Source organism: Henckelia pumila, chromosome 2, assembly GCF_033568475.1.
Source record: "Henckelia pumila isolate YLH828 chromosome 2, ASM3356847v2, whole genome shotgun sequence".
NCBI classification, from domain to species: domain Eukaryota; kingdom Viridiplantae; phylum Streptophyta; class Magnoliopsida; order Lamiales; family Gesneriaceae; genus Henckelia; species Henckelia pumila.
In genome coordinates, this window is record NC_133121.1 from 9337531 (window position 1) to 9349488 (window position 11958).

The 11958-nt window shown below is 37.4% G+C and overlaps 1 long non-coding RNA gene across 5 annotated transcripts; it reads right to left on the reverse strand.

Moving 5' to 3' along the window:
* Positions 1-7611: 7611 nt before the first annotated feature.
* On the reverse strand, positions 7612-10795 carry LOC140883416 (uncharacterized). Of its 5 annotated transcripts, XR_012150392.1 has the most exons (5): positions 10686-10795; positions 9965-10025; positions 9718-9843; positions 9059-9113; positions 8237-8833 (listed from the first exon to the last, which is right to left on the reverse strand). It is a non-coding gene; the product is annotated as an uncharacterized lncRNA (long non-coding RNA). The 5 variants fall into 5 exon arrangements; XR_012150390.1 differs by lacking the exon at positions 10686-10795 and adding an exon at positions 7612-8226 and having other exon boundaries at positions 8314-8833; positions 9718-10674; XR_012150393.1 differs by lacking the exon at positions 10686-10795 and having other exon boundaries at positions 8226-8362; positions 8746-8833; positions 9718-10674.
* Between the last annotated feature and the right edge of the window lie 1163 nt (positions 10796-11958).

Consider the following 11958-nt stretch of genomic DNA (forward strand, 5'->3'; position numbering starts at 1 on the left):
TGGAGACAGAGAGATGAGGAGAAAGGCAGCGGTTTGTATGCTGTGATAGATGGGATTGTGAGGTACAGAGGTAGATTTTGGGTTCCCGCAGGTGATTCTCTGCGAGTTACTATCATGGCCAAGGCACATACATCGCCGTACTCAATCCACCCTGGTAGTACGAAGATGTATCGGGATCTTCAGCAGCTTTATTGGTGGCCAGGCATGAAAAGTGACATTGCCCGATTCGTGTCAGAATGCCTGACATGCCAGCAGGTTAAGGCGGAGCATCAGAGACCCGCCGGTTTGCTTAAGCCTCTCCCTATTCCGGAGTGGAAGTGGGAGAATATCTCCATGGATTTTGTCGTGGGATTGCCGAAGACATTGAGAGGTTCGAATGCCATTTGGGTGATTGTAGACCGTCTCACTAAGTCGGCTCACTTTTTACCCGTGAAGATGAATTTCACGATGACTCAGTTCGCGGAGTTGTATATCCGGGAGATAGTCAGACTACATGGTATTCCAGTCTCCATAGTGTCTGATAGAGATCCACGGTTTACTTCGTCTTTTTGGAAGAGTTTTCATTCTGCTATGGGTACGAAGCTACTTTTTAGCACCGCCTTTCACCCGCAGACTGATGGCCAGTCAGAGAGGGTGATTCAGATTTTGGAGGATCTTTTGAGGGCTTGTGCTATTGATTTTCAAGGTAGTTGGGAGTCGAGACTACCACTAGTAGAATTCGCGTATAATAACAGTTTTCAGTCCACTATTGGCATGGCTCCCTACGAGGCACTATATGGGAGGAAGTGTAGATCTCCAGTGTTGTGGGATGAGATAGGTGAGAGATCATACTTTGGTTCGGAGATTGTTCAGTTGACCACCGAGGTAGTGGCTAAGATCCGTGATAGGATGAGGACTGCCCAGAGTAGGCAGAAGAGCTATGCTGATCACCGGAGGAGAGACTTGGAGTTCTCGGTGGGTGATCATGTTTTTATCCGTATTGCACCCATGAAGGGTGTGATGAGGTTTGGAAAGAAAGGGAAGTTGGCACCGAGGTTCATAGGGCCCTTCGAGATTTTGGATAGGATAGGGGTACTGGCTTATAGAGTGGCCTTGCCGCCTAACCTTGATAAGATCCATAATGTCCTCCATGTGTCGATGTTGAGGAAGTACATCTCGAACCCATCCCATGTGCTTAGTTCGGAACCGCTTCAGCTATCTCCTCACTTGACCTATGAGGAGAAGCCCATCCGGATTTTGGATAGACAGGAGAGAAGACTCCGTAACAAGTCGATTCCAATGATCAAGGTGAGATGGCAGAACCATTCGGATGAAGAGGCCACTTGGGAAGCAGAAGCAGATATCAAAGTTCGATATCCGAAGCTTTTTGGTAAGTTTTAATTTCGAGGACGAAATTTCTTATTATGGAGGGAGGAATTGTAGCACCAAGAACTTCTAAAATTTGAAAATCATGCCTAAAATTATTTTTAGTATTTATATTTTTATTTCTTGAAGTTAATTGTTTAAGTTTTAGTTAAAGATAGAATTGTTCGATTTATTTGGATTAAATGCCTTGAATTGTTTGGTCTAGTAAGTTTCTGTCCCGGCAGGCGACGACGGTGGGCTTCGGTGGTTTATTTTCAAGATTTTTAATTTTAAGATTTTAAGTTAGAGGTAAAAGGGGGGTTTTGGCCAAAAATGCAAATTTTGAATTTTTAGGGGTCAAAAAGCAATTTTATCATTTTCTTGGGTTATTTCCTAAATTTTTCATAAAATAGGATTTTATTAAATCCGGGTTAGTGGAATTTCAATCAAAATGTTGTGAGTTGAAATTTTAAATTTAGAAGTTTGAAAATAGCAAAAAGTTTGAGGTAAAAAGTTTTAATAGTACAAGTAGTACTTTTGCTAGTACAAGTGGAATTTTAAAACACTACACACAATACACACAATACACTAAACTTTTAACATACACTATCATTTTTAAAACATTACAATAAAAAGAAAATCAAGACTCAACCAAAACCTCTCCCCAAAATCCTAACCTAGCCGCCTCCTTCCCTCTCCCTTGAAGAAGACCGCTCGCCGCCGCCAGCCACCCGTCCGCCGCCGCCTGCCGCCGTTCCCAGCCGCCGGAGAAGCCCCTAGGTGCTTAGCTTGGTGTGTTGGTTGAAATCCCACCTTCTTCTCCTCTCCTTGATTTCGAGTTCTAGGTATTTTTGGTAAAGGCAAGTGTAGCTACTCCTTTGGGCTCACATTCAAGCAATATCTACCCCCACCCTTATGATTTCTTGCAATATTTTCGAGAATGCATGTTGTTAGAAGGTTAGGGTTTCGAATTTTTCATGTTTAGGGGCTGATTTTTTCTAAATATGTTAGGGAGTTGAGTTTATGTGGATTAATGTTGAGTATATGTGCATTGACATGGAATTAATTGAGTGTCCTTGCCAAAATTCGAAATTTCAGATTGTATATGGACCTAATTTTCGAAATGTTGCATGTGTAGGGGCTGAAATTTATTTGATGTTGAAGTATTTAATGGTCTTGCATTGGTCTTGATTGATTGTTCAACATTTTGGAGTTTTGATGGTTAAATCTTGTTGTTCTTGTTATGTGTTGTGAAAGTGTGGATTGAGTGTAGCCCAAGTGTTTGGGAAAAGTCCTAAGAGAAGGTATTGGAGGTGTTTGGGTGTTTGGTGTGGAGATAAGTTGAGGGAAGTGGCTAAGTGTTTGAATTGTTGGAAATGGGAAGGTGAGAAGTGCAGGGCAGTACTGTTCGGGGCAGGGCAGGTCTGGTCTGAGGTCTGGGCAGGGTTTGGTCTAAACCATAGTAAAGTTCGTGTCGTTGTGGTCGCGTCGACATAAAATGGGCTCGAATCGGATAAGAATTGAGTGAGTTATGGATTTTACAAAATTGGGTGCAAGTGCAGATTTTTCCTTTGAATAGGGGCTGTCCGATTTTTGTGTTTTGTAAATTTGCTCTTTTGATCTTTTGATGATACCACCTATTCCTTGGGATGATTTGGAGTGTTTGTTGAGTGTCGGTTCAAGCGGGACGGGTTTTGGATAAGGCATGACAAAGTTAAGGGCTTTTCGGTTTACTTGCTCGAGTTAAGTCAAGTTTGAGGATTTTGTTGGGTAAGTTGTCTTCTTTGGACTTAGGGGCAGCCACTCATCCACCTTAAACTCACATTTTCGAGTCGAGTCTCATGTCTTAAAGATTGCTTATTCGTGTGCATTTGACGTGTTCTTGAGTTTAATAAAGAAAAAGGAAGTTTACTTGTTTGCATGCCATTTAATGTATGAGTTGAGTCTTTATAAATGAAAAAGGAAAAGAAAGCAAATATTTTTGAATGAAGTGATCTGTTTGTGACAAGAGGGGTGTTTCTAGGCCGGGGGATGCCTCGGTCTACTCACCAAGAGGTTATAGAGGTTAGGCAAGGAGCAAGAGACATCTTGTTTACCCTTGCCACAGAGGGGCAATGTGGGATCGGGAGGCATCTCGGTCTCCTTGCCATAGAGGGGTTAAGTTCGTCGGGAGAAATCTCGTCGTCTTGCCGGCATAGTGCACTGCAGCCATGATCATGATCGAAACAGAGGGTCACAAATCAGGGATCGGATTTCTAAGAGGAAAAAGTAAAGAAAAGTTTAAAAGTTAAAGTTTCACAATTTTAGTTGACTCGTTTTGCATAGATGTCAGTCTTTCAGTTATGCATGAGTCTAAGTTGAATGTTATGAAAGTTAAAGTTTATCATAGTGTGAGTTCATTAATGCATGATTTCTATATCTTTCTAGTTTCATGCATATTACAGTTTAAGTTGAGTTTTTGCATCACGTATTTTAAACCCTTGTTATTATCCTAGTTATGCTTGTTGAGTCTTTAGACTCACTATGCTTGAATGTTTGCAGGTGAGGATTTCGTGGAGGAGACGGAGGGGCGTGATCTACTGGGATGAGGCCATCGGTAGTGCAAGGCCCAGTGACCGTTGCTTCCTTTTAGTTTATGTTTTTTCCGCACAGTTATCGAATTTGTAATAATGAAGTATTATTTGAGATCTTGTAGTATTTATAGCCAGGATGTGCATTCCCTGTGCTACAGCTTATGTTTTGAAGTACGTTTTCCGCTTTTGCAAGTTTATGATTATCGTTGGAATTAATTTTAAATGCTTTAGTTTACTTTATGCTGTAACCGGGAGGTGGTTACTAGGATTGCATGTTTATGTTTAACGCACTTAAGTTTTGAAGTCAATTTTCTTTCCTTATTTAAATTGATGTTTGAGTCTTGATGGCTTATTTGTTTTACAAATAGGTCATGGCAAAATTTTTTTAAAAATCCGTAATTTTCCTTTATTTTAATTATAGTCTAGTAGCGAGTAGTTAGGGTCGTTTCAAGTAGTGCTAGACTTTGGTACTAGTTGGCAGGATTATTTGCCTCTTGTCGAGTTTTCTTACAACAACAGTTATCAAGCGAGTATCGGTATGGCGCCTTTTGAGGCTTTGTACGGTAAGAAGTGCCGATCTCCTTTGTTTTGGGACGATTTGTTTGAGTCACCTGATTTGGGACCGGATATGCTTAGAGATATGGCAGAGCAAGTAAAAATCATTCAGACGAGAATGAAGTTAGCTCAGGATAGACATGCGAAGTACGCGAATATCAGACGCAGACCTCTGAGTTTCGAGCAGGGAGACCGTGTATTTCTGAAGATTTCTCCTTTCAGAGGCACCGTTAGATTTGGGAAGATAGGAAAGTTATCTCCGAGATTCATTGGACCGTATGAGATTCTGGAGAAGTTAGGCGATCTTTCCTACAGACTTGCACTTCCTCCATCTTTACTAGTATTCACGACGTTTTTCACTTCTCTATGTTGCGAAAATATCATCCAGATTCTTCTCATATTCTTCATCTTGACGAGGCCGAGTTTGACGAAACTCTGAGCTACTTTGAGCGACCGATTCAGATGCTTGATCGAAAGAAGAAACAGCTCAGAACCAAATCGATTCTTTTGGTGAAAGTTCAGTGGAGCCGTCATGGAGTCGAAGAAGCGACTTGGGAGACAGATTTAGATATGAGACAGTGTTTTCCATATTTATTCTGATTGTGAGTTCTTATTTCAGTTCTGGTTCTTAATTCTATCTCATATGATTGATTCGTATTGATTTCGAGGACGAAATCTCTTCTTAGAGGGGAGAATTGTAACGCCCCGAACTTATCTTAATTGAGTTTATTTGATATAATCAGAGTATTTAGAAGTCGAGGGCCGTTATGATATTTATTAGGGACTATTTTGCAAATTTTGGATTTTTCAGGGACTAAAATGCAAAAAAGGGTTTTGTTATATTATATTAGCTCTTTTTTTACTTTTCTTCTCCATCTCCTCCCCTTGCACGCCTCCTCCACCATTGTTGCGCCCCATTTGAGATTTCAAGCTTTAGATTTCAGTTTTCGATCGATCCGTCTATTGAAATTTAATTCTGAGAGTAGATTAACGATCACAACAGCGAGAGCTTCGTTCTATTGTAAGTTTTTCTTTGATCAGATACACTTTGTTTTTTGGATATTGTTAGAATCGATTGAGTTTCGGTTATGTTGTTCTTGAACGAGTTCTGATAGTTTATTCTCAGTCGATTTTGAAATAGAGCGTTGTTCGGATTTGTTATGATTTTTGGAAGCCTATTTCGAAAATTGGAGTTTTGAGATTTGATGGGTTTGAGTCTCTGTTGATGTTTGAGTATTGATTTGAGTTGTTTGATATGTCGTATTGCTGTCTGTGTTTCCAGTTTGATCAGTTTATAGTCGTTATGCCGCCGGTTTGAGTTTTGGAATTTTGAACCGTTTGAAATGTTGAACTTTGGCTATTGAGTTGTTTGTCATTGTTGATCTTCTTTTGCCTCCGTACAGATTCGTTTGAAGTTTGTTGAGCCCAGAGTTAGCAGTAATCGATCGTCGAAGAGTTAAACGTAGAGCGGTAAAGAGCTTTACCTTGAGAGTTTGTTGTTGTTGGGTTGTATAGATTTTGATATAATCTCATTTTTGTAGCTTATCCAGAGTTGGAGCTATTTCGAATCGAAAGGTAAAAGCAGTCATCGTCTAAGCGGGATAGAACACTCAAGACAGATGGTTCTTGAGTTTCCTTAAATCACATACTTGCATTAATACTTGTTCTAGAGCGGGAAACTTGTATTTTGTGTTTGAACTCTTGTTGTTAGTTTATTTATGTTAATTGCATTGGTGTTGCTATATGCATTCATATTGAGCCTAAATCTTTGATTTCAGCGGGCAAAACAGCTTTTTTTGTTTAGATGTTTTGAGGGCTATGTTGCGAGTGGCCTGGGTTGTAGAAGTTCACCTAGTGTCAGCATACTCCTCATAGTCGCACCAAAGTCTAGGGGATTGAGATACGTGGCACCACCTCGATCAGGAGAGTCGGTGAGTTGTTACGTGATCTCATCCTCGGGATCCCAAAAGCAGAGCAGCAATTCCTTGATTATCAGAGTTGATATCCCTGTTTTAAAGACATGCATTTCATTCGTATAACATTAAATATGTTGTCTTTATATCATGCTATTGATATATTACTTGATATTGCTTGTTATGTTTCTTTTACTGGGAATATCATTCTCATCGGAGTTATCCGATTGTTGCTTTATTTTGTATGTGTACTTGGCAATAGGTGGGAAAGGATCAAGTCAGAGGAGGCTAGGTTAGCTTCGAGATCAAGGGATAGAAGTGAGACTTGATTTAGAAGTTGAATCAGCATGTCAATCTAGTTTATTTTTTGAAGCATGTTAGAACTCGAACTTGTTGATGTTTGTAGTTTCTATTATTCTAATATTGTGGATTAAATGTTGTCATTGCATGTATTATGAACCTTGTTATGTTTGAAATGAATATTGGTTTGAGTTGGCAAGTTATTTCTGGTTTTTCTGTTCTGTTCTTTTTTTGCTGCAGGGGGCGTCCGAGCTGCAGTTTTTAGCAGCCCGAGCGCACCCCAAGTTGAGGAAAACAGAAGGGTTGCGGTTTTGGCCGCGCCCGAGCGATAGTTTTCTACCGCCCGAGCGCGGCACCCCTTTTTAAAAAAATCTCTTACTTTTAATTTTGGTTCTTGTTTGCTTAATTATTGTTTAATCCGAGATTAGATGTTTAGAATCGAAGTCTCACAATGATACACTTTTATTGTTGGATCTGTAGATGTTGCAGAATTCGCCCTTCTGCAACAACTCTGTCACCACACCAATGAAGCAGCTTACATTTATTATTTTCAAAAATATCTCCATGAATAACATGCTTTCAATTTGACAACATATAAACGATATAAAGTATTAGTTCTACCATGTGTATTTTAATAAAAAAAATTTGGTTAAGATAACACACAATTTGAATATAGTTATCTGGGATGTAATTTGATTTTGGTTAAAATTATCAACATTACTACTTTTTTGGCCAATATCATTCTCAAGACCGCTATCATCAACACTAAAAACCTGCATATTAAAATAAAACACAAATATACAAGTTTCAAAAACCACAAGAAAATGAAAAAAAAATAGAATGCATAAATATATTAGAGCACATGCGGAAGTATTTAAAGTATGAATATATATATTCACACAGCCAGTGTAGCAGCGCACACCACAACACGCATGCCCATACATTTATGAATCTGCACACAAAAAAAATATAGATGCACACAAGCTGCTACAGTTCCATCATAATACATGCAGCCAAAAAATCAAGGCTGAAAGATCTTCAAATAAGGATGCAATATCATCAAAATAGCAATATTATGTCAACCTTCATAAATAAGAGGCAATTAAAACTTTAAATGAAATCACCGATACATCAAGGAACGGAATCAAACTTTACCTCAAACTTCGAAGGGATGATTTGAAGACAATGCCGACGATTGGAAATTACTCCAAGCACGATCGAGATTGCCCGACAGAAGATCAGTCCTTAATGTTTCCAAATGTCAGCGCATATCCATATTGATACATGTGGGATATTATTTTTCTAGGTTAATCAGAACAATATTGATTAATGTTTAAATCAAAAAATCAGTCCTTTCTAATCGTTTCCTTGTTATTTATTGCGAAAAAGCATATTAATCAGTCATTTCTAATTCCAATTTTTCATTGTCTAAATAAGATATAAACATTAATAAAGTAACTAGATACACTTGGAAACAAACATCATTTCTGATTTCTCTTTCCATCAAACGTCGTAGTATTCGTAGTATTCGCTTCCAAAACCTGTAAGTTCCATAAAACAAGGATACAACAATGATATTAATAAAGAAACAGATTGTGCAGAAAATTAAAAAAAAAAGTTGTACAAACTTGTAAATATTGTAGAAATTATGAGCTTCCCAGTTTCTCACCAACGAAACTACAAAATCAAGGAAATGAAAATTGTAAAAACATTTCAAATAGCAATATTTCCAATATTCTTTACATTAAAATGTCAGACAAAAATATAATCACATTTTTTGTAATCTAAAACAAAATATCGCGATCTGTATCTAGGCACCAAAAATATGATCTTTCAAATCACCAAAAAAAATGACATTTGGTAAACATCAACTCGCAATCCAGTCAAGGATTCAGAGGACCATATCAAGAAATCCTCTGGCCTTTGGTAAATAGCATCTCAAAACGCTTAACCAAATCCTTGAACCACAATCACAGCATTCCAGCAACATAGCCAAATGCTATTTAATTCTAAAAGTTTGTTCAAAAAGTACTAGATGAGAAAAATAGACTCTGAGATACCTTCGTAATTATCCCATAAACATTATTTGATATCGATGGAGCCTTTAGTCATGATCTCTTACTGACGCGATAGTATATATCTTTGATCCTGCAGCATAAAATGTATAATCATTTGAGCAGTTTTGATATGCTTAAAAAGCACCTCCAAATTAACATCTTGCTAGATAGCGCTTGCATTTTTTATATGCACCTACACAACTCCTATTTGTAAAGGTTAAAATTCCTCCACTGGCATGATTAGAACATTATTTCTATCTGTCAATTGTCAAGACAAACCTCAAGCTCAGAGCCAAAATTTGAGTATTATGAGTACCTCTGACAGAACCTTGAGCATTTGATCTATATACCATATTTTCTCTGGGGAAAAGCTGGAGCACAACGACAGAAGATTATATTAGGCTGTGAATAGCTTCAATAAACTGGAAAAAGAATAATAGATTTCTAGAATTTTGGATAAATGAAGTCGATTCAATGCATCTAATCACGGCTGGTGGAGGCCATAAAACATTGGTGAAAGAATCGACCACACGGAGTCCCTAATACGAGTTACACAAATGGAATTTAAGGCTTTAAACTAAAATTTTATTTCTGGAAAAGAGAAGAGTAGAAATTTCAGTTACTGGATAGCATTGCAATATGTCAGTGCAAACCAAGTTGGGGCAATTAAGGCCCACCTACACCTCTACACATATTTCTCCACCGCTATCCCATAAAATGTTGGGTATCTATCTATATTTTGACAAAATGTATAAAGGTACCTTAATCCTGACTTTTTCTGTAAAACCTTCAAATATACACCCATTTACCTCAAAGAATTAAGTGCCTAGGACAGTTCAGAAACCCAAATTATGTGATAATGAAAAATAATAGTTTTGTTGGATTCTAGAATATATGTCACTAAACAGGTTTTACGCAATTTCCTAAATGACAATGTCAGCAGCAAATAATGACACTGCAAAGATATTAATTAACCTTGGGTTTGTTTTCAAATAACGGTGTCAGAACCGAAGTGCACAGCCCATGATGATTCCCACTAATAGCCTAGATAAGCCTGTTTTTGCTCCACTTTCATGATTCACAGCCAACCTAAATATGAGCCTATGCGAAAGAAAACTCAGAACTTGAAATTATTTGCAACACAGCGGCATGCATCTGATATCACTGAACAAATTATCAAATAGCTCAAATACAATATTTGGTTCAAGAATGGGAAACTCACCAGTGGTAGGATATGCTGAAAAGAATGAACTAGCAATATTTGCAACACCAAGACCAAATAACTGCCATAAACAAATTGTAAGTTGAATTCAACTCTATTCCCTAGATCAAAATTGTATTACCAATGATAAAACAATGCACCAAATTGAATGTTCTAAATTCAAACAGTAGTTGCATGTAAAACATGGTTCAGAGGTATCAGTTATTGTTTTGCATCAAACCAAACGTGCTTCGTCACTACTCTTTCAACATAGGAGAAACAAAAAAAATCATACTGCACCTCAATTATAATCAGCCAGCTGCAATCAAAACTCACCAGAAAAAAAAACCCAAATTGTGGCTGGTTCAACCAAAAAACTTCTGGGTTGGCTCAGATAATTTTCTAAGATTCTAATTATAGCTAGACGACCGCAAAACGGCCGGAAACCAGAGTGAAATCACCGGAATTAAAAAAGAAGAATAGCGCGCAACTAAAAGTCCAAATGTCCAAACCTGAAAGAAACTGAATTTTCCAAAAATGTCTACAAATTTTGAAAATTCACATTTATATTATCTAGAGCATCTAAACATCTAAATAATGATTTAAACAACTCTAAAATTCGAAAATACTACAATTGGTATCAAGTCAACCAAACGCAAAATAACAAGCATGATTATTCTGTTTGGAAATATTTATCAGCACTATGCACAAAAGTCGAATTCGCAGAAACTTAAAGCCATACCAATGAAATTGATTGCGGATTAGCTCTCAATAAGCATATTTTGCCCCCTAATCTTTGAATTTTCCAGCTTGAAATGAATATATTACCGAAATTATTAAAAGAAAATCAATGTAATTGAAACGTGAAATGCGAAACATTCTAAAGAAGATTCTTGGTTTTTTTATTGAAAATATGCGTGCACAAGGAAAAGTGAGATACATAGAGAGAGACCGTGAGATTTATCAAAAGAACTTGAAGTACACGAGAGAATTCTGAAGATCTTTGGAAAAGCTTATATCGGTCGTGTGTTGCCTGTGATGAACACGAGTTTTGGCAACAAAGATTTTCTTTTTCTTATTTCGTTTTCTTTATTTTATTCCACATAGAATTTTTAGGAGAACTTTTACTTTTTGCCTGTGATGAACACGAGTTTTGGCAACAAAGATTTTCTTTTTCTTATTTCGTTTTCTTTATTTTATTCCACATAGAATTTTTAGGAGAACTTTTACTTTTTATTTCTCAATTGTTTTGAGAAATTGAATTTTTACAATAATCACTAGTTTTAGGGTTGTAAAACTCTTTGAAAAATTTTCTAGTGAAATTCTTCCCTGAGGCGCTGTTTATGTGCCAACCATTATTTCTCAATTGTGACAACACCTCAACCATTATTTCTCAATTGTGACAACACCTCAAACTGTTTATGTGCAACCATTATTTCCTTTCAAGTGGCATCAGAGTCATCTTCTTGATACACTAAGAACTGATCTTGGTTTGCTGATTTTATTACAGGGAAAAGATGGACTCATCGTCTGTTGCGAACTCGTTCTCGAAACCTACAGTTCTTGATGGCACGAATTATGCACTATGGAAGAATAGGATGCGATATACTATTAAGGCTATGAATGTTCGTGCTTGGCAAAGTATTCTGACTGGTTGGACTCCTCCAACGACGCAAGATGAAGATGGAGACTATATCATCAAGAAAGAAGAAACTTGGACTACCGAAAAAACACAAAGTTCAAGCTACAATGCTAAAGCACTCAATGCAATTTTTGCAACTGTAGATATGAGGATGTATGGGATCATATCTTACTGCACTATTGCTAAGGATGCATGAGATGCTCTTCAAGAACACTGTGAAGGAACTGATAGCGTGAGAAGAACAAGATTGAGACTGTTAAACACAAGATTTGAAAATATTAAGATGGATGAGAATGAGACTATTGCTGATTATGATTAAAAAAAACTTAGGGAGATAGCTACAGAGGCGCATGCTCTTGGAGGACCTATTGCT